The 22,672-nt window shown below is 41.4% G+C and overlaps 1 protein-coding gene across 5 annotated transcripts in view; it reads right to left on the reverse strand.

Moving 5' to 3' along the window:
- Nucleotides 1–22,672, reverse strand: part of ATP11B (ATPase phospholipid transporting 11B (putative)) — a 265,918-nt gene that overhangs the window by 73,546 nt on the left and 169,700 nt on the right. For 2 of the 5 annotated variants that reach the window (XM_086844011.1, XM_086844009.1), the window contains one exon: nt 11,124–11,244. The exons of the other annotated variants lie outside the window; for them this stretch is intronic. The gene's annotated coding sequence lies outside the window, so the exon portion shown is untranslated. The remainder of the gene's footprint in view (nt 1–11,123; nt 11,245–22,672) is intronic. 5 annotated transcript variants of the gene reach the window in all.

The following is a 22,672-nucleotide window of genomic DNA, read 5'->3' on the forward strand; positions in this document are numbered from 1 at the left end:
TTTTTATTTGGAATATTTCTAAGGGTACACAATAGCAAAAGGTAAGTATTACAGATGAGTGGTTCACAGCATATAATTTATCCAGTTAATTTAATTTCTTTGTATTTGTCTACAAATTGCTTATAATTTTATGTAATTAATTCATTATGTGAACCAAATTGCTAAAATAACTCTGAGATTGTCCAGATGAAAAAACCAGAAGGCTTTTCATTGACTTGAGTCAGAACAATGCTGGACCATGGGAGGTTTATCCCTACTCTGTAGACCCTATGGAAGTTATTCCTTGGAAGTACACATCTGATATACTATTCCTTCTACTTCTTTCTTTCTAAAACAAAAATTATTCTTAAGCAGAGAAAATTCTCATTTATATAGTGATGAATGGACCCAAATATTCTCTGATTTTATTTTATTTTTTAATATAATACTGCCCATGAATCTATTTGTTAAAATATATCTGGAAGAAAACACTAGATGATCAGCCACAGCAAGCAAAATAGTCTTCCATGTTTTTTAAGTTACTGTAGTTCCTTCTCTTCTGCTTATCCTTAGTTTTGCTTGTTCCACAAAAATATATTCAGATATTTCAGTACCACTGACAGTAGTTGGGACTTAAGCAATTGTTTTCTAGAAAATAAAATGGGCAGAAGTTTTCCAGTCCCACACACCTGCCCAAGGCCTGCTACACCAGCTAAATCCATCCTAAAAATCAATCATGAAAGCTCAATATCCCCCAAAGCATTAAGTTTTTCTGAATCTCTAACCTCAATCTTCTTCACCAATATATAAATTTTTTGTTTCTTATCCTGGCCCAAATATGAAGTGTAATACTGAGCAATACCTGTGAACTATATGAAAATAGTCCTACTTCTTTACTGTGTACTATATGAAAATAATCCTACTTCTTTAACCTGAAGATCAGGATCCAGTTTCCTTAAGTTCTCTGACAAAATATGTTGTTCTTTTTCTTGTTCTCATCTGGACATTATCCTGGCCACTTCTTTTCCAAATTTACAAATATCAAACAGAGCTGGTACTTTAATTGAGGGCTTATCTGTGCTGCACGCAATGGAAAAATAATTTCACTTATCTCACATGTATTTGTATAACCCATAACAAGATAAGTTTTTTTTTCCCCCCTATAGCTATTACACCTTTGACTACTGCAAATGTATGCTCTGTAACATTCAAAACTTTTTTCTGGCACGCCAAATTGGTCCCTTTATAGTCAATGTTCATGCAATTCATTATTCTTAAATAATTCCTATTTTTTTTTAAATGACCATTTTTATTTTAACACCACCTAGACTATTTGCCTGCTTTACCAAGATTTTTTTTGAATTTACCTTTTCTTCTGCAAAGTGCCTCCCATTTAGTATCATCTGCAAATATAATAACACAGTATTCCCTAATCCCAATGTTTAATGAAAATACTGATTAATATTGGAACAAGAACAGGCTTGTATAAGAACCACTCTTCGATTTACACAATGAAAATGGATTTAATCCACACTAGCTCTTATTATTAACATGGAATTGAGTTATCCTTAGACAACAGATAGATTCCAGTCTGGGCAGCCGACTTGCCTGGCTGCTGTGGAGCCTTTCTTGAGCCAAACAGGATTCAGGGTTAGTCAAAGAATTCATTACAGAGCCCACAGATGGCTAAAAACCACTGCTACTGAGCTGCATCAGCCCTTTGGAGGAATGCCACCCCAAAGTACCTGAAAGTGATACGGACAAAGTGCACTGTCCAACTTGTACATTTTTAATGATATTCTGCAAGGTAAATGTGTGTGGTGCCAGCTGAGATTGCCCTTCTGCATTTTGCCAAAAAGATATTCAGGTGACCCAGAAAGTACCGCAGTGAAGAGCTGAGGTTGGATCATCTACACCACTGCTACACATCCTTATGTTCCTTTCTCACTTCTCATTTTCTTGCACCTCCAGCTCTGGTGCTGGGCTGATGGCACGCTCAGGAGTGCAGATCCTGGCTGTAAGAACACCATGAAAGCCACCCCAAAGAAATGCATTCCTGTCTATCTGTCACACAGTTCAGAACAGGGAGTATTTCTCATTGTATTTTGGGAGAAAGAACAGAGAAATTGAGAGACTCATGGATATATTCAAAATTTATCCATGCCAATTCAGATTGGATTCACTTATTTTTAATATATTTCTCTTTTGTGAATTTACCCATCTTCTTATTTAAATGCATGTATCTTTGAGCTGAACAAGGAACTGGGGATTTGCCTGTGTAAGGGCACACATAAATTAAAGAAACGAGCACCTTCTTTTGATAGAAAAGGCTATTCCTCAAAGAACTATTTGTAAGGGAAGATTATTAACTTTTTTATTTCAGATTTGAGGGCCTGATTTCCATTCTGAGATTGAAGCACACAACTAACAGTATAATTTAGATATCATATTTACCTGTTCCCTACTGGTGCCAGCCTGTATTTGGTTTCAGGGTTCTTATGTTGACTATTAACCTATTTAAATATTCATCAACAGTGTTCTGCCAAGGTGGATTAATTCACCATCTCGGGTCTCTGTCAAGTTGTCAATTTGTCAGATATTTTTCATTTACCAGTGCCCTTTAGAGTGACAATGATGGCACACTTACAGCTGAGCAACAATTTTACTGTTGGAATCTCCTGCTATAGAAAACTCTCCAACACTTGAACGGGTAAAGCTTGCTGTTGTGGCAGGTCTGAAAAATAGTCTTTTAACCAAAAGCAAGAAGTGTATATGGAAAGGAGCTGATAAACCATTGTGTTTGATTTATGACAGTGAGGGCCTGTAACACCAATATGAAAGTTGCCTCTGAAGCTAAAGAAACACCATCAGTTTTTATACCCACTTCATTTTTCATCCAGAACCATGAATAAAAGACATTAATATTAATCACAGAAGAATCCTGTCTCTCCCCTCCAGTAATGATCAGAATAACCCATGTCAGCCTTTGATAGAATATGGAATCATTAACTTATTTACTGAACCAATAATTAAACATTAACTAATTATTATTAATGAAATATTTAATATCACATTATTTACATTATCATTTATACCAGTGCCTTAAAAAAAAATAATTGCACATTAACTAACTAGATTTCTTTTGTTTACCTCAACTTATAGATCACCTTTCTGGAGGATGCTGTCAGAAACATTCAGGACATACTCCTGCAGCTGATGATTCATGCATTTTTTGTGATGGAAATCAAATCTGCTGTATCCACCGCACAAAACTTCTTTTATGACTCAAGTACTTCCTGCTTCCAAGTGAGTATTGAAAACACAAATTAAATATAACAGTTTCCAAAAGCAAGGAAATTCTGTTGAAATGTATATAGACAAATGATTTTTTTTGTATTTTGGGGGCACTGAGGAGTGGTAGTCCTCCAGGAAGAAGTCTAGGTAAGCCAGTGGTGTTACAATGGGGATGTAAATGGTGTGGGAAAAAGACCCTTGTGCTCCCACAGATTCCTCCTCCCCAGGGGCTGCTTTAGGTCAGCATACCACAGGGGAAAAGGATTTTCCCTCTCTCAGGCATATCTGATGTGGAGGGTGAACAGAACACAACCCAGTGTGACAGCAGGTCAGAGCCCAAGAGAACTTCACTGCAACCACAAGCATCCTAGAAAAGTATCTCTGTAAAGTGGTAGCCCAAATACAGCCTTTTCAGGCTCAAACATCTCTAAATGCCTCACCCAGTACATGCATACAAAGAAGAAACTCAAGCTTTAGAGAGAGCTCTAGGCTGGAAACTGAATTTTCTCCCTAATTATGCAGAGGCCCTGACTCCTGACACCCACTGACTTCCAGCAGTTTGGTTCCAAGTCTAGAGAGGGCACCAGTTTTCATTCAGTTAAACACAATAGAAACAGAAAACATCTAATATGTATCTGAAAAGTCTGACAGTCCAGATTAATAGCTGTGTTAAAAAGGATGACCAAACACACAGAGATCTGCACAGTTCAGCTGGGCAGATATCCTACCCCATTTGCTAGAAGCAGCTTGCATACAGCGATTGATTTCAATGTAGTCTGCAATTCTGTTGAGCAGGTGCTGTATTAGCAAATCTATCATTAAATAAATATGACACGTAATTCTACACATGGGGATGCTTTCACAAGGCTTTGGACATGTTACAAATTGGTACATGGGTAGATTGTGCTATATAAGATCAGATAGCTGAGGCTGCAGCCTGTACTGTATACATTTCCACTCTGATAGCAATGCAGTGATGCTGCTAGGTTAAGAAAAATATGAAAAAGAAAAAAAAACCAACTCCCTCAGGAGATCCCCATTTCCTGCAGAAAAATTTATCATTTCTTTTCAGTTTTAACAAAACTGAACAATAGTGGATTGAAAAAAGAAAGGAAGGAAATGATGTGTGGCTAGGGAGAGTCAATCATCTGGGAGATCAATTCCAACAGATCCATGGGAATGAACCTCTTTCATCATCATCAGTGGTGCTCCTGCAGGCACTCAGCTACACAAACAAGGACTGGGAAAAGCAGGAGCAGGAGTTGAAGTTAATGGGGTGCACAGTATTTTAGTGCCCAAACTGAGTTCCAGAAGAAAGCTGGTATGGTCAAATAATGATTAATGTTTGTTTGCAATTTCTGCTCCTAATTAGTCCATAGGGCTGTGAGGTGGCTGTGCCAACAGTGCATTTCCTGAGGGACAATTAATCCCCATCCTTCCAACGCTGCCTTACAGGGGGAAAAGCGGTTGAAAAATGTTAACAACACTTGACATAGACAATACAGAATGCATTTTTAAGTCACTGGTGTTTTATTTGGCAGATGTGAGCAGATCTGCTACACATAGGTGCTCTTCTGAGGTACTTCTCACTCACCATGAAGGCATTCTGGCTTTTTTTCAGGGTCTTCAATGGTTTGGTGAGTTGGGAGATTAAGACTCTGAGTCTTGTCATGGTGTTGCTTTAATTACATTTCCACAATTCACTTTTTATTGTTCTCTTCAAGAGCTGCTAAGTTAATTTTACAACATTTACTCTAGTGGTTAATGATAATATAGTTTCACAGGCTATTATATAAACTTTTTCCTCCTACAGGCCAGGGAGTTTCACTTGGTATGTCCCATATGCAGACTTTACTTTTTAGTGAAATCGGGTATTTTCAGTCCTTAATTTAAAAAAAACCCACACAAACAGTTATTTACTTAATGACTTCAAATGACAGGCAGCCTAGCCCTCCCTTATGAAGCTGTTGCAGTACTCAATCCCAAATGGAGACAAGACTTTATCCCTAATCTAATTTAAGGTATCCACTGAATTTCAGAGTCCAATATTATCAGATACCTTAGTTATGTAAGTATTTACAAACCACTGTCTAGTCACCACTTCACTTTTGTGTTAATCCATTAAATGGATAAAGCTTTCTACAGTTTTCACTGGGAGCTTGTTCATTTTCCAGTTCCCACACAAGCAGTGCTTTGTGGGGAATCAGATGGCCAAAACTGGAATGAATGAAGTATTGCAGATCAAAACCAGAAAGAAAGAAGCATCTGTGAAGGCCAAACATCACTTAAATGCTTGGTGTGGGAAAACAGTGTTACCTGTCCTGGCAAAACTAGGGTTGGAAGAGGACTCAAACACCCATCAGGCTCATACCTGACTAATTAATCTGGTTTTTACTGCCCAGGCCAGCTTCCCCATTGAGTTTTGTGTTAGCTGGGCCATGGAGAGCACAGAGCCCACGACTGCACCTATTTCACATCCTGCTGTCAGGAGCTGGGGAACCCTCCCCCAGCAGCTTCCTCACACCTCTGCACAGGAACCACAGAAAGGATGTCACACCCTACACCAGCCCTGTCCCACAGTCTCCTGACACTGACAGAAGTGCAGCCTTTCCCAGGGAGGGGCGATAGGTTGCTCCCACATCTCTGCAGCCCTGGATGCACCTGAGTGAATCCAGCTCCTCCTCCCACTCCCTGTGAGCCCATTAGAAACGTCTTGCTGCTGGGCAGCAGCAATTCCCAGTGGGGAGGTTTGCAGGCAGGACTGAGTTTGGACCTGCCCTGTCATGTCCAGGAGCAGGGCTCTCTGTCCCAGTCTTGCTCCAGTCCAATCCTGAGTTTCAAAAGGGAATAGAGCAGCAACATAATTTTTAAGGGGCAGAAAACTAATTGGGTAATTGCCTTCAGTTATATGCTCAGCTTTCTACTGTTTGCACAAATGAATCACAAACAGAAAGATTGATACCACTGGAAACCTTGGGCTACCTCTTGAGGCAGAGATAATTGTTCATCTCATGCTTAGGCAGTCAGTAAACAAACAATAGCACCTTACACTTCATTTGTCAGCCTACAAGGCACAGGTTGTATTCATGTTTTATCTCTACACTCATCTTACACAATGCTGTCATGCAATTCTCAGTGATTTTTTTTGAATTAGCAATAATTATAAGGAGAAACACACCACTGAGTAAATTACAGAGTCTCTTGCCATTTCCCCAAGCACCACACTGCTGTTCTCTGCTTTAGTTTTCATGCTCATCTGCACCTGCTACAGGGAAAAACTCAACATGACACAAATTCAAAATATAATCAAAAGCAAGCTGAACCAGTCCAGAGAGGAGTGGTCAGTATTTGTAAAGCACAAATATTTCTGTATTATAAACTGGACTAATCAGCTTTATCAGCATTTCTCAAGCTACAGTTTCAGATCCTTGCTGCAAATATCTGAAGGATATTACAAGACTTTTTTTTTCAGTTTAAAGCATAGTGACAATCATATACATTTTTGTAAAAGCATTGATGTCTGTTTGCTTGGCTCAACAAGGTCCCAAAGGCTCTCTGGGAACTTCTTAGAACTCAGAATGCCATGGAAGGACAAACCACTCCCTGCATACTGCAGAGACCATTGCTTAGTGCCATTCAGCATCTAAGTAGAAGAGGATGACACAACATTCAGGTTTGGGGGGAATGCAAAACCCAAAGGGACACTGGATGTAAGTTTGCCATTCAGAGGTCCTTCTCTGAGGACCATTCTCACTAGCACTGAGTGATTTCTGGCAGCCCAAAAAAGCTAATTTACTGGCATTAACCAATACCTCAGAACTGAGGTGATGAATCTCTGTTCTTATCATTGTAGATTGCACAAATGAGGCTGAACATTTACTCTGCAGTGCCTGAAATAACTCAGGAGTGTCTCCCAGCCATTTTTGAATGGCTTTAAACTTCTACCCATTATGCTCATAAAAAACTGCGTTTGCTCAGTCTGTTCTTTTTTTCTGTTCCCTGAGCACCATTTCCACTCAAATATGATCTCAGTTTCAAAGCCTAAGGAGAACACAGTTCCTCAAAAATCTCCATAGAGCATCTGTAAGCTGCACAATATCTATAAATTTCAGTATGTAGCCTGGAAGCCAAACACAGGTGATGTAAACAAGGACATTTTTATAGGCATGAGCTTATAATAATTTAAAACTTGAATACATAACAGAAGGATGGAACAACTAAAACTCTCTGATTTACACCATCTTCTTTCAACACAGCCATAAGTAAGCACAGTCAAAAATTATAGGAAACCGAGACAAGAATGAAAAGTAGTTATAGTATCCTGTGCCACTTGCTGGCAGCAAGTACACTGGGAAAATATTTAATATTGGCTAAGGAAGAGCTCACGTGGGGATAGGAGGGATTTCTTTTTACTGACACATCTTCAGCTTACCCTATACAAATAGAAGTCCTGGATATATCCACACTTTGGCAGGATTTGTGCAAAGAAGCAGCTCTCTTAAAGATATCCATAAAGAAGTTCTGAAAGCTGAGGTAATAGAAACAGTTCTCTGTCCAGCATTATGTCTGTAAAGGACTTGGCACTGTAAAATGTGATCCACTCATTTTCTTCAAATAATTGATGGTAATCCCTAAAGTGTCCTGCTCATCGCTTATTGCACCTTAGTGTCATTTCCAGGGCCTATGCCTATATATTTCCTGTACTGTGATTCTCCAAAGTCTGTTGTACATACACATATCAAATTCATCATGTTGGATCATCAATGAGACCAGATTCCCCTCCCCTTCTTGGAACTCAAGAGAACCAGATCCTGCTAACACTGTTACCCTGTTATCAGCAATACTGAGCTACAAGCAGGCTCCAGCCCAGGACCTTTGCTTATAAGGCTCTTTATTAAATAATCACTCTGCTGAAAGGCCCAGTCTCCTCTTACAATGGACTCTCTTACAGCCTCCCTCGCTTCTGGCCATTCCTTATTTATACCACTCAAATTACTCGGCTCATTAGTCTACCATTATAATAGAAGTCCAGTTTAGTTTATTTACTGTTTGCTAACAGTCTTTGCTTTTACAGAATGACATATGTATTTCTGCATTTGCAGAAATCTGGAATGCAACAGGAGCAAGAGAGTAAAAAAATTCCATCAGAGCTTATAATCATTCACATAAACAGCCAGATGAGTGCAGTCATTCAGAATAAAAATAAAATCAAAACATACAGACTTCCATAAGCAAGTAGATAGCTCTTTAAATGACTAACCAGATAAAGGAACAAGCTAGTTAAAACAGTATTGACTAAACCATACTGCTTTTGGGAACTCTGATAATGAGAGAGAGCACAGAATAAAATAGAAAGGTCTTCCAAGTATTCTGGCTACACTGAAACACAACAAAGCAGATTGCTTCCACTTAAGGAGGATTCAGCTCTTACTGTTCTTCTTAAAGGGGTTGTGTCACCAGGATTTATTATTAATGTAGACATAAGCTTGCCAAGACACTCAGCTTTATGTTAAGAGGCCTGAGTGCAGATTTAAGGTGCAGTTTGGCATTACGCACAACTTCAAGTAGATGCATAACTTCGAGCTCTGTTGTTCCTACTGCTGATCAGAAAGAAATCATCAGTTTAGATTACCTATGGTGATATGACAACAGGAACTGGAGCTTCAGGATTAGGGGCTGATGCCCCTCTTGATGTGTGGTGAATGTTGTCAGAAAGGCCACATCAAGGTGTAGAAAATTGCTTCTTAAATCCTAGCAGGTGGCTTCAAAGGACACATGTTAAAGAGCTGTGTCTAGGCAGATGGATTTGAAAATTGTGGCTTAACAAATTGTTTGAAGAAGTGAGGCCAACTTTTCCACATTGAAATTTTTGCTGTGACTTTTTGTACTGGGATCAGCAACAGGCCAAGTTCTTTGGGGAAAAAAAAAAAGGAAAAAAAAAAAAAAGTTTAGCTATCTCTAAACTATTGCAGCCAATTACCAGAATGGAGCTGGAGATAGAGAAGACTGTTTGCCTCATGGTAAGAAGTTCAGGCAGCCATGGCTTTGCAAAGCTCCTGGTGCAGAGGCTTGGAAAGTGGAACAAGGTTCACCTAGACAGAGATGTACTCTTACACCAGAGACAGCTAAAAGCAAGAGTTAAGGTTTACTATGCTTAGTGAGTGTTTAGTTTCATATTGATGGATTGTTTCAACTTGTAAACCATGATTGTCTAATGTTGCACAGAATCTCATACCATGAGCTGATGGAAATGTTAACTCCTACCTGATAACTCCTGTTACATCTCTCTTGTAACATAAGATATTGCTTTATGGATTTGTGTGTGTAGGAGTAGATCCAATTGAATTATGTTACCAACGTGCTCTTAACAAAATGACAATGCAGCTAGGTCAGGATAAACTAAAAATAACTTCTAGAACAAGCTATTGGAAAATTAATTAGTTTTGGGTCTAACCCAATATTCACTGCACTCCATGGAAAACCATCTGGAATGGCAAACCAAGCCTTCACAAGATTCTTTATTCCTGGGCAAATTATTTTATAAATGCAAGTCCAGAAAAGCACCATCAAGTGAAGAACTGAGGATAAAAACTGGCTGAATCCTTAGCATCCCATTTCAGGCATTTGTTCACCATACTGTTTGTCAATTGAAACCAAGTTATTTAAGTTTTTTTACATTTGTACTGTGCATTGCCAGAGGTGAAATATTAGTTTAGTTTGCTGCTGTGTCCTTAGAGTTCTCTGCTGTATCATAAAGGCTCCTTTCCTGTTCTGGTTAAGGACAATGTCACCATGAACTGTGAACTGTCTTGGTTTTGCTACTTTGGTTTTTGACCTCAGTGTTACTTAAACTAGAAAGGAACCAGTATTAAAGTACATATCCGAGTAATCCAAGGAAAGAGTGTGAATGACTTCCAAAGCTTTAATCAACTCTAAATCCTTTTAATTCTTCCTGAATATTCTCCTTCTATACTTGTGCTAAGCAGCCCTAGACCTCATAGCCATGGACTACTTGCCTCCAGTTTTAAGCATTTAGATGTCAGTTGTGGCATCCAATTCAAGGACTGAGTTGTAGTGCCTTACCTTTGTGTAACTCTACTGGGCAAGAGCCGCAGTTACTACAAACTATGACCCGTGGCTATGAATTGTCAGTGCTGTGCTGATCTCCGTCCCCTCTCACCAAACCAGTGTGAATGAAAGGAGAACCAAACCATCAGCATGACAGCTGAACATGCACAGAAGTTTCTAAACTTCTAAGGGAAAAGTTCTTACAATATGATGAATATGTAAAAATACTGAAGTTGCATTCCCTGGAAATCAGCCTAAGTAGGAATTAGTAGCTCAGTAGTTAACAGGGTGCAGAGTTATCCTAGAGTTGCTGACATACTCTGATTTCTTTCTTAGTCATTTCAAGCATCAACACAAGATCTTTCTTCTAAGCATGTTAAGGCATTTCACAGGAGATATCCTTAGGAACCAAGTGAGGAGAGCAACCTGAGCCAGGAGTGAAATGCAGACACAAATCTGCATCACTTCTCTTCTAGGAGAAAGCTCTATCAACAGTGTCCTGTGGGATGCAGCCTGCCAACCAAAACAGTTTTGCAGGGAATGAAGAAAGTAATTACTGGTTAACTTCACATTATGGTCAGGACATGTACTTGAGATGTGTGCTCAGGTCCTTTTTCAAAAAACGTGTTGGACCATCTCTGCATTACATAAACAAAGGAGAGATTTAGACAGATTTCCCTCTTAATAGCCCACAGCCCAATGACCATATGCCTCTAGGTACCTCTGCAATGTTAAACAGTAATTGTGGTTAAAATAACAATATCACAGCAATGAAAACTTACATGAAAGCTCCAATGCTTTTTACAACTGAAATAATTCAGATGTTGTGTTACTGGATCCATTTAGTTTTCTGTCCTTCTATCAGCTTGAGTGTTTATGCAATTGGGACTGGTGACCGACTTCCTAAGAATCAAAATGTAATTATTCCCTTACTTTACATCATGGAACTGTAACTTTTTATTTCATCAATATAAATGTTTAAGCAGTAACATCAATGAGGAACAGCTACGTATCAGCTGAGCTGTAAGTGACCTACATCACTGGTTGATCATGCTTCTTGATTAGTGTAAGCTTTAAAGCTCATAAGCTGTATTCTGCACTAAGACAGACATTTAATAACAGTGATAATTAGCTACTAGCTTGCACTTTTCTAGTACTAACATCTACCTAAGAACATAAAAACATCTTAACTTATCTCTATATTTGGTATTAAGAACAAATCTTGAGCTACTCTGAAATTACATATCTTCGTTCATGACTCTTGGGTGCAATTCTCTCCTCATCAATACATACTATTAACAACGTCTATGTAATCTAAACTGAATCACTAATTAAAAGCCTTTAATAAACATTTTCTGAAGCTGATAGCTTTCTTGAATCTAACAGGCATAGCCATAAAGCAATCACAGATGAAAATATTTCTGTGTATAAATACATACATATGAACAGCTGGCCTGAATCAGTCTTCCAAAATAGTCAGCAGCAGATTAGGGAAAGACTAAGAACGAGGGACACATTCAGGGAGCCTTCCTTGTAATCCGGTGTTGGTTTCAGGCAGTGAATTTGGACATTGTAGTTGTCAGTATTCTGCGGGTCAGTGATTTTGAAAATTATCTTGGCTACGTGGGAGTCAAAGCAACCTCAGGGCTTTCAATTTCCTAAGTTTCTCCACCACCATTTGCAGTGCAGCTAGCCTTCCTATTTTACTGCCACGTATTTCTCTAGCTCTTGGCTAGTGTCAATCTGTCTGCAATGGGAGGAGTGAGAATGCAGATGTAATGGGAGGAGAAAGAAACCCCAAGGCTGCAGGAGAGACTCCTTTCCTTAAAGGCAGATCCCCCTGTACCATGTCACTCACTTGCCTTTGCAACCAGGGTACTGGCTGGGTGCCCAAGGAGAAGGAAGTTGCTCTATGAAACAGGGTCAAGTACTAAGGGGATAGATTTTTTTTAAACTATTTAAATGGCTAATGGTGTAGACAGGCAATTAGTGTAACTTTCAAATTGCATTTCCTAATTGCATTGTTAAATACTTGAACACACTTCATAAAATTTAGTCTTTGTTCCTTCTAAGATCAAAATGAAGGGAGAACAGGATAAATTACAATCCAGCATGTAAGCAGCCTATTTTTGTGCACCTAAATAAGATGCCTATGTGAGACGTGCAGTTTCTCATATTTTCCCTGGTATTATCAGTTCTGCCTGGCATTGTAGTGTTGAGCTGGAGGCTGAAGATGGGCTGGAGCTCAGCCACAACCATCCCAGCTTCCAGGGAGTATGGACAGGCACGAGCAGTAACCCCACCAGCCATCCTGGGCTCAACTAGCCCTAAAATCAGATCCTTAACTCTATCCCTGAGTGTGAAGTGGAGCCACTAAGCAGGACTGTGTGTAGTAATTATGGGGAGGCTTGTTTTGGGGCAGTTGTGTTTTTTTCTCAGTCTTTCACAGATTCAATTTATATTCCAGGCTGGACAAGAGGGCAATGCAAAGGCTGCCTCCAAACTGGGGCGTGGGGTGGGATAGGAGCGGGACCTTGAGGGTGAGACAAGATGGGCAGTTAAGACTCAGACCTACAACACATTCAAAAATCAAAGCCTTTCTGTGATTCAGAGAAGTTTCTCTGGCTAGTTTGAATATCTGTGCCAGACACTGGCAGTTACATGATGTGAACACCCCGTCAGAGACAATTATTTTGCTGATTTGCTCTTGTGACAGCTCAGTTATACACCAGCAGTTACAGAGAGTAACAGAACAAAAAAACAACTTAGAGCATAGCCTGAAGTGCAGTGACAAGAGACATTCATCTCAGGGGAAAATAATAAGGAAATACATTTGAGCACAGGAGCATCAGAGGGTTCAGAAAGTCACCACAGAGCGTGGGAGGGCTGGGTGTGAAGGCAGCTGACAAACGAACGCACCGACTGCGAGATGAAGTGCTCCCCTCCGGAGGAGATGGCAGCCTTTGAAGAAACACAGCCTGGTGCCCAAGAACCTGTTACGTGGCTTTGGCTACTCTCTCTGACTTCTACGTTCATCCTTAGCACTGCTGTTGCCCTGTAGCTGGATCCTTAATCCCCACAGGTAAATTGCTCCCCTCCTTCTAACTCTTCAAATCTGTGTCTCTGATCTGGGCTCCCCTGAGCCTGGAAGTTTTATTTCTGGTGTTTTCTGGAAGGGTGAACCTCCCCCTCCTCCCTGGGCTCTGAGAACTGCTCCAGCTGAGAGGTGCAAGTCCCTGTGGGCATTATCATTACTGCAGGCAGGCAGGTGGAAAGATGGCAGATAAAAAGGAGCACCAGGCACACTCTTCTACTCTCCTGCTCTAGCCTCATTTGAAAGCAGAAGCACCCTTCTCTGTCCCTTTCTGTGAATACAAATAAAAAAGCCTGGAGTGTGAGAATGCTGTAAATAGTCAGATCGGAGATGTGTGTCTGACAGCTCCTGAGCACTGCGGGGAGGACGTGTTCTGGGTATGTGACAGACTTCTTACCTCCCTTTGAACACATCTTGGACTATTTCTGATTTCAGCCCTAAATGTGCTTGTCTCCCCGACTTTCAGACAGGACTTACAGAGGCTTAACTCTTACAGCCAGCCTCAGTCTTGACCTGGCACCCAACCCACTGAGATGTCTTTGAGAGCTCCAAAGTCAAGCAATATCATCCAAGTGCTTTCCCTTCAGAAATGAATCTTGGAAATGCAAAGCAACACTGCAGGGATGACCCTGAAATGGTGATAAATTCTTTTCTGAGTGCTCACAGACTAACTTTCCATTGCTTTTCCAGTGCAATAGCTGACTCTTCAGGTGCCCTTGACAAACCAGCTAAAACAGCATCATCCAAACATCAGCTGGATCATTACATTACCAGCTGCCAGTCAACATTTTTGCCCCACTGCAGCCATGGACGATTTTGCAAGCAGCCCTCCTGCAATAGTGAGTGACATTGCTCTCTGCCACTGAGTCCAGTTGTAAAGTTACTTTTTTTCCAGAACAGTTAGAGAGCATTAGTTTAAATCCCTCTGATTTAAAAGTACAATGGCCAATCAGCTGACTGGCAAGCAAACAATGTCACCATTAGCTCTGGAAACCAAACACACTTTCAAAATAGCTATGGAACAAGAGGAGAAAAAAAGGCAATGCCTTTTGTTCTGAATCGTGCAACAGAGGCAGGCTCTAAAAAGCTCACCCATCACTTTGGGTAGTTCCCAGCATACACTGTTTATCCCTGTAATCAGTATTTTGGGGAGCTAGTGCAGCAGGAGCCAGTCACAGGGACACCCTTTGCTGGGGCAGACAGTGCACAATTGACTCATCATTTGGGTCTGGAGCACAATAAAGCAAGGGGAGTCAGAAAACTGACACCCACATCAAGCTGTGCCAATGCCTCAGGAAGGCTCAGAGCTGAGCAGCTTGTCATGGCCCAAACCTGCCTGGGTTTTCAAGGATGACTCATAATTTTGGCCAAAATCTTCAGTTCTAGCAGAATAACTGCTATTTCAAGAGCAAGCTTCCAACTTTCATGTTCAGGAGAAGGGAAAACAGCTCTTCAACAGAGGTTAACAATGATCAGAAAATTTGAGTTTAAGGAGTATCTTGAATTTTTCAGTTGATAAACTGGCAGCTAAAGTCTTAATTTAACAAAATAGCCTGAAAATAATATTGCTATTTGATGTTTCCCTAAAGAATTCTGCTTGCTCAGTGCATCCTGTATTTACATGCACTTCCTATTGGTATTGCTGTGATTTCCAAGACATTTCATACTACATTCTGCACAGCCTCACATGAACCACCAAGGTGATGCCAGCCCTGCTCCAGGTGTTGAGTCAGAATTGTTGAAAATTACAGACACATCTCTTGCCCTCAGTTTTATGTCACAGATTTAGTACAGATATGGATTAGTAAGTTGGTCTCTAACTGTCTAGGGAAGCAATACTTAGGACCATTTTTCACCTATGTGAGCTGGTTTAAAAGACTGATTTCTATAATCCCCTCAGATATGTAGAGTCCCAGGTCTGAGGAAATCAGCAACTTCTCTTTAAGCTTTACTCCCCTTAGCATTGAATTCTTTCTGCAGCTGGTAGTTCCCTCCTCCCTCGATAACAGAATCTCCTTTCCCATTCAAAGACTGCTCATGGAATACACAGTATAAAAGCAGTGGAAATTAGCATATGTGTGGGTTGAGAAGGGCACATACACAGTATTAAAACCTCAGAAAATTACCCAGTAGGCTTACTGCTGATTTTCAGAAGATATGAGGAAAGGGATTTTTTTTTATTTTTCTTTGTGGAGTGGGAAATCAGATTTTTTTTTCAGGAAACACTATTAAACTTCTCATTCCTATCAGGCTTCAGTGAAATACCAGTGATTATCTGGTCTTCACAGAGCTCCTCACAGAACAGTTTTCATATCTGTCTAGAACCATTTGCAGTGAATTTTAGTAGTGACATGAACCCTACTGTGACTGACCTTCAGAGCCAATATACAGCACAGCCTGACCAGCCCACGTGGCTCCTTCTGCCCACATCATCATCATTACAGCTCTGTGGATTCAGACAATTCTGCCTTCAAATGGCACTGAACCAGAACAGAGTCCAGCTGGATTTAGGAAGTTACTTTCCCAAGCCATAAAACCCAAAGCTTATGATGAAACAGCTACACTGAAGACTTCCAAAATAAAAGCACTCAGATTATCTGTAGGACCATGCTGCTCTGCAAACAAGTGTGTGACTTCAGGAATCCTCCCACAACAAATTAGCTTGTGGGGTCTCAGGCTTTCCACCAAGAAATAATTCATGCTTTTTGGCAGAGGAAAATAAATGTATTATTACTGATAGGGTGTGGCAAGAATGATACCAATAGTGCAGGCCAGGAGCCATAACTGCACTGCTGGATGCTGCTGTTCCTGAGCAGAGGATGGATGCAGGGAGCAGCAGAGATGTGTGGTGAGGAAATACTCAAGCTCCATCTAGTGGAAAATAAATCCCTGTAAGGTCAGATTTGGACGCATGGTTATTGGGAGTGATAAGCACTAAGGAAAAAAAAGTCGGGGTATGGATTCAAATCCCTGGGAAGGAATGGTCTCTCTTCTCTTTAAAGGGAGTTAGGGTGCAAACATTACTGAGAAAATAAGGCTAGAAAGAAAGGGGAAAAAAACCCCATATGCCTACTGGGACTTCAGGATTTAGGCATCCTGCACATATATTTTACTCTCCCTAGCTCCTGCCATATCTACCTTGAGCTTCTCACATGCTCTTACTGCTGTTTACTGTGCTGGCTGGCACAGGCTGACCATGCCAATGTGACCAGGGAGAGTTAAGAAAAAGCTTTTGTTCATTTGGCTCCATGGCCCCATATCAGAACAGGGCAGAAAAGGCCACTTTCTCATGCAGTGACAGAGTGTTACTTCTACAATAAGAAGAGTAAATGGCTTCAATGTTCTACTTGTGCAAAAGGAGAAATGTGTGTGCTGGATCCAGCCTACCTTGTCATTTGAAGGAGCCAGAACAGAACAGTAACCCTGTCCCTGCACCCTGGACTTGTGTACTGAGAAGAAATGCTAAGTTTGAGCCTGACTTGTCTCAAGATGCCTGAAGTTTCTGCTTGACTTCAGGGTTCCATTAACAGATAATGCATGTGTGTAAATCCTCCTTATGCCTCCAAAAAATCTTGATGCAGAGCTTTAGAAAAATGGAGATAAAAACTTAATACCTTAGGTTATTAAAATCTCAGCACCTCTTTTACTGAAGAAGCTTTTTGCAATATCTACTAATCCTTTTCCTCCACAAAACTCCATATCCTATCTCACAATATACTTTGCTGTGTTACTGCTAATCTTTTAAATTTGTGCATGTTCTTCAGTAGGTGGACATTAACACAAGCACTATGAGAGCACTGCACTTAGGGGATGCTGGATGTGCTGCCTTCAGCTGCAAAGTCAGGGTAAGACAAGTCTCCCCCACCCATGCCCACCCCACCAGCACCATCAGCACCACAGGGCTGGGGCAGGAACTGCAGCAGGGGCATAAGGAGATGCAGCAGGTTGCATAGGGGAGAGGGATTTCTAACAGGGCTTTCTTACCAAAACCAGGATGATATATATGCAGAAACCAGCATCTCTTAGAAACCACCTCATTCTGCAAATGGTCAATGCTCTCTGAATATTGAAACTGCTCCTTCGTCTCTGCTTTGCAAAAATGAAATGACCAGAGAGAGAACTGTAAAGGCCGGTGCTAAAAAGCCACAGGTTTTGTTGACAACACTTAAAGGTTCACAGTGTCACCTTTAGTTTTGTTCAGGTCTCTACCAGCAAAGATAAAGAGACTCTAGCCATTCCTTTCCTGAGTTAACCCCCACCATCGTATTTCAAGGATTCAAGAATTTTTTTAAAGAGAGAAAATGGTAATGTTTTAATTAAACGGTATATGGGCATGGAAATAATTTTTAGAAGCTTTGTGGCAGGCCAAATACAAGTACCAATACTCTAAGTAAGGTCCTTCTCCGTGTAGAACAGAACATTGTTCTGCTTATTCACTTAGAGAACCTCTGATGCATTTTCCTGTACTTTTATTTTAAATAAAAATAAAATGCTTGCAATAGTAAACATGCAGTGGTTGATGATGTTCTAAACTCAAAGAACTGTTTCTAGAGATGAGACTTTTCTGCAGAGAAGGAATACCTCAAACTCCAATTTATGTATTAAAAAAGCAGTTAACTGTAAAGAATATAGGAGAAAGCAGGAAAAAACCCAAAGCCTGGAATTTGTGTGGGATAAGATATGAAATCACAAAAAGTCTTAATATGCCAGTGCATGCAAATAGACAGTCTGAGGCATGGCCAGACACATAGGCCAATTTAGGTCTGCTCTTATCATTAAATCATCTGCATCTCTCCTCTTCTCTGCCTGTGCTCATTATGGCTCCTGCTGAAATAAGAAGCAAAGGAGATACAGGTACAGCCAGGACAGTGTCCTTCAGTGTTTGGGCGCTGCTCTTTTCTGCTTCAAACACAGCTGCAATCTCCTCTGCATTTGTTTTACTTTATCAGTAGCAGAGGAGCTCACATCCTCCAGCCCACTTAGTAAGAAGAGAGTTTGTCCCTCTCTTGGGCCCCTGCTTTATTATCAGAACTGTGAGAGAAGGCCTTAAAATGCTTGTCCAGCACTTTCATTTGTTGTGCTGTAATGTGGCTGCTGTAGTCACTGAATATGTAGATTTAGAAGTAAGTTTCTAAAGCAGAGCTCGGGAGGTATTTGTGTTAATCCCATTATCTGATAAACGGATTTTTGAACACACCTCCCACCATCCTGCATTAATAACTATCTCTCAGTCACAGTAGGAAATGAAATTTAAATGCTTCTGAGAAGATGATGGACCATATGTTCAAAATCATGGAATTAAACAAAACAAGTTTATGGAAAGTTGCAATGTTGTCAAGATCTTATCCCTCGCTCTCTCCTGCCAGCTCCCCATCTTTCAAAGTCACCAATTAGACCTGCTGCTGATTTCCTGCCCATTTGTTGAAAGTGCTACCCCATGCAGCTTGTCTATCCCAAAGTGTGCTGGAAGCCAAGCAACATGAGATCTGACCACTCCTGGAATTTAGGAAGTTTAGATTCTACTCCAAAGCTGGACACTGGCTCCTGCTCCTGAGGAAGCCATTAATTCTTTATCTTCTTCTGAAACACACCAAATCCTATAATATAGGGGGGTTTACTCTAATATCTCTCCATGTTATCGGGACGTTTCCATCACATCACTGTGAAGGTTGGCAAAGAAAAGCTTTTGCAGCCCAAACAACCAGTTGACACTGGTTGAAATCAAACCTTTTACATCCAGGCCATCAGTCTAAATTCAGTATAGGCTGCCAGCAATGCACAGCACTGGTTATTGTTTGTCTGTACTGAATGGATATGGAGACTGGACTTAGAGTCTCCTTATAAAGATTTATTTTCAGGGAAGAAACTTATTAGACCCCTCTAAATATTGATTATCAGAGCTATAGATTACTTCCTTGAAAATCTATGATGCCATAGATTGCAGTGCTACAGCAAAAGGAGCCTGCATCAGCAAGGACTGAGGACAACATGCACAAGTTGCTGGAACAGGCTGGAGTTCAAACCTGTTATCTGTCCCATCTCAGCACACTGACAGGGAAGGGGCACAGGAGAGGCTTGGTAGCACCCACTCCCAAAGCAGGAGCTCACAGGCCAGAGAAAACCACTATAACCTGCTTTTCCAGAGAAGCCAGCACAGTCTGCCCATCGGGTCAAGAGAGGGAAAGGGACCATAGCATGCAGTGCTCCAAATGGCCAAGGTGCAGCCACCTAAGGGGGAGAGGGAAGGTGGAACCAGCAAGTGACACACTCAGCATTTGAGGTGTGAGAGTCCTACAGGGTGTCACTGTAGTGACAGGCCACACTCTGTGGAGAGAGGAGTCTATTCCTTCCCTGTCACCCATCTTTTGCTTTTGACGGCAAAAGAGGTCATTTGGCCTCTTTTATTCTCCACAGATAGATCCTTGGGTGCTGAGGCTTTCCATTGCTCTTGGCTGGAGCCCACAGTTAACAACAGCATACTTGTTTTCCTAACCCACTCCACCAAAGAAGGAAAAAATCATTCCAAGTCCCACCAGTCCCAGGTTTAAGAGAGTGGCAATGAAGGGGCGATCGCTTTCCAAACCAAGCAGGAGAACCAGCTCAGCTGGAGGGGTTCAAGTCCAGACTTGCAGCCTGTGCAGGAGTCCAGCCTTTTGCCTCGCCAGGGCATTTTAAACGAGGGCTGGCCTTCTGTTCCCAGGTGGGGATTGGGAGCGCTGGCATGCATTCCCGTCTCCAAGGGGGGTTGTTCTGCAGTGGGTGTCAGCAGAGCCGGCTTTGCGGCAGCAGCTCCCCGGCTGCGGGAGCCGTGCGCTGCCCGCCGCTGTCGCTAAAGGGAGCTCCAGGCTCAGAGCTGGGCTCTGCCTCCCACTTCAAATGTCACCAAACCCGTTCTCTTCCCTCCTCCGCTCACCAGGTACATGGAATTAATGGGGCATTTACAGGGTCATTACAGAACGTAAATCTGCTCCCTCGCTTCAGGTTTGCGACACAGCAGCTACAAACTCTTTGGGGAACTGGACGCACCGTGAGTAAACGTGAGATGTGCACCATTTCACCGGGTATTTCCCGGGAATGTCTTCAAAATATATTGTATTTTCGAGCCGATTTCTGTAATTGGTATAAAAAGTCTTTGCAGCCTAAGCTTGAAAAGTGAGGCTCAATAAACCCCCAGTACTGCACATAGCTACTCATCACATTCAGCTTACAACACACATCTGAAATAAAGTACCTCCACTGATTTAATGTGATTTGCCTTGAATCAGCTGCATAACACCAGAATATTTCAGTCACAAAGGCAGTGTTTGCCGAAGCACACATCACCCTTTCACAGACAAACACACGGCAATCAGTTCCCAAAACATTGCAACAGGTAAGCAGGGTAGCTCAGCAGAAACACCCTGGATTCTTGAGACCAGGAAAACATTACACCACCAACACCAAGAAAAAATAATAATAATAATAAAAAAATAATAAAAAAAAGACCTAATTGTTTTGCAATGGCAGTGTGATTTGAACACCAAGCAGCAAAACCCCCTCAGGGAACAGCACCTGCGGTGTGGCAAGCACAGCCTCCAAATTCAAGAATTCAAGTGTCCCTAAGGCAAAAATATCAAAACCTGTAAACCTGTAAGGACCTCCAAAGGCAGCGATGGTTGGGAAAGGCTGCTTGTGGGGCTGGGAACCAGGCAGGAAAATATTTTTCGCTTGAAGTGTTTCTAGCAGATGATGAAGCTATAAAAGCTACTCTTCTGGTATGAGCAGTGGTACCTTTTCCAGTTTTGCTGGCCCTCCTGAGGGAGCTCTGATTAGTCAGTTTTGTTCAGTCACTGCTGGAGTTAACTGTTTATGAAGACATGAAATACCTTGTTTTCTACTGTCTCTTCCTACAAAAAAAGAAAAAAAAAAAAAAAGAAAAAATACAAACCCCTGGACTTCTTTGGGGGACTGCTTAGAAACAGGTGACCTTGAGGTACTTCCTGCATGTTATTTGTCTTAAAAAGATTCACAAGTCAATAATATATTCATTATCATTAAGCAGTTAATGCAAAGCAGTACATATGGTGCAGAAAGCAGCAGTGGCAAGCAGGCAGTCTCAGAAAGAGCTGACAAATGTGTGAGAGGAAGGAAATTCCCACCACTAGCCTATCTGCAATGCCAAGCTTGTGCCTGTATAGATGCAAAGCTATGGATATTCCAGACAACTCATGATTCACTTGTTTGTAATTACTGCCAGCATTTAAAGGAAAAAGGGGGGTCTTTCTTGAGGGCTATATACTCCAGCTCTGGCTCCTCACCTGAGCAGCTGCAGCTATAATGAAGATAAGGGCCAGATTCTATCCCAACCCTGGCAAAACCCCAGCCAACTCCCAAGTTGATGGACTGAACATTGCTTAGCCACCCCTTAGGGACATTAAAATCCTCCAATCAGATCCAATAAGAAAACCCTAAAATCAGACCCTGCACTTAATAAGACAGGGTTATCTACTGCTAACCCTGGCTGACTGCTCTCCACAGGGCACGAGTAGATGTGCCATCAGGAGGGAGGTGGGAAAGAACAACCTCCCTTAGTTCACACAAGTGCAGCAGAGCTCATTATGTGCCCTGCTGCCTGTTGCTGTGAGAGGTTAGAAATGCTTCTTTATTTCCCCTGCCCTAATGCACTTGCTGCCTTCCCCATTCTGTTTATTTTGTGCTACCAAAGCAGTGACAATCAGCCATGTGAAGCATTATTCCCTTATTCCCCAGCCTCCTTTCTGAGGTGAGCACAGTCCTGAAAACAGAGCAACTTCCAAAATTAAAAAAGAAAAAAAAAAGAAAAAAGAGAAGAAAAAAAGAAAAAAAATTACTGCCACATCAATTTCTATTCAAATCGCTTGGCACATTTCTCCAGTTCTTTTGCTGGAGACCAGGGTTCACTTCCAGCTCCCCAGCCTTCAATACCTCGGGACAGTGAGTGCTGGCACAAACTGAAACCTGGTGACCTTCCTTTGAGAATATTAAGTCTTGCTGGAGTTTCTGTGAGGTTAATCGATTCCACTCAGTCCTCTCTTGTGAAATCCTCGGACAGGAAAGAATAAGGCGATAAAAAGCCAAGGGAGATTTTCATGCAATCCTTATAGCCTCGAGATTGCTTCAGTTTTTAGTGGTGTTTGTCTCAGTCTCACCATCTTTGGAAAGTATGCTGCTAGATACTCAAATTACTCTTTAAATAAAAACCTCCAAACACTGAGCTGC

The sequence above is a fragment of the Cyanistes caeruleus genome, chromosome 10 (assembly GCF_971803275.1).
Source record: "Cyanistes caeruleus chromosome 10, bCyaCae1.hap1.1, whole genome shotgun sequence".
Taxonomy (NCBI): Eukaryota; Metazoa; Chordata; class Aves; order Passeriformes; family Paridae; genus Cyanistes; species Cyanistes caeruleus.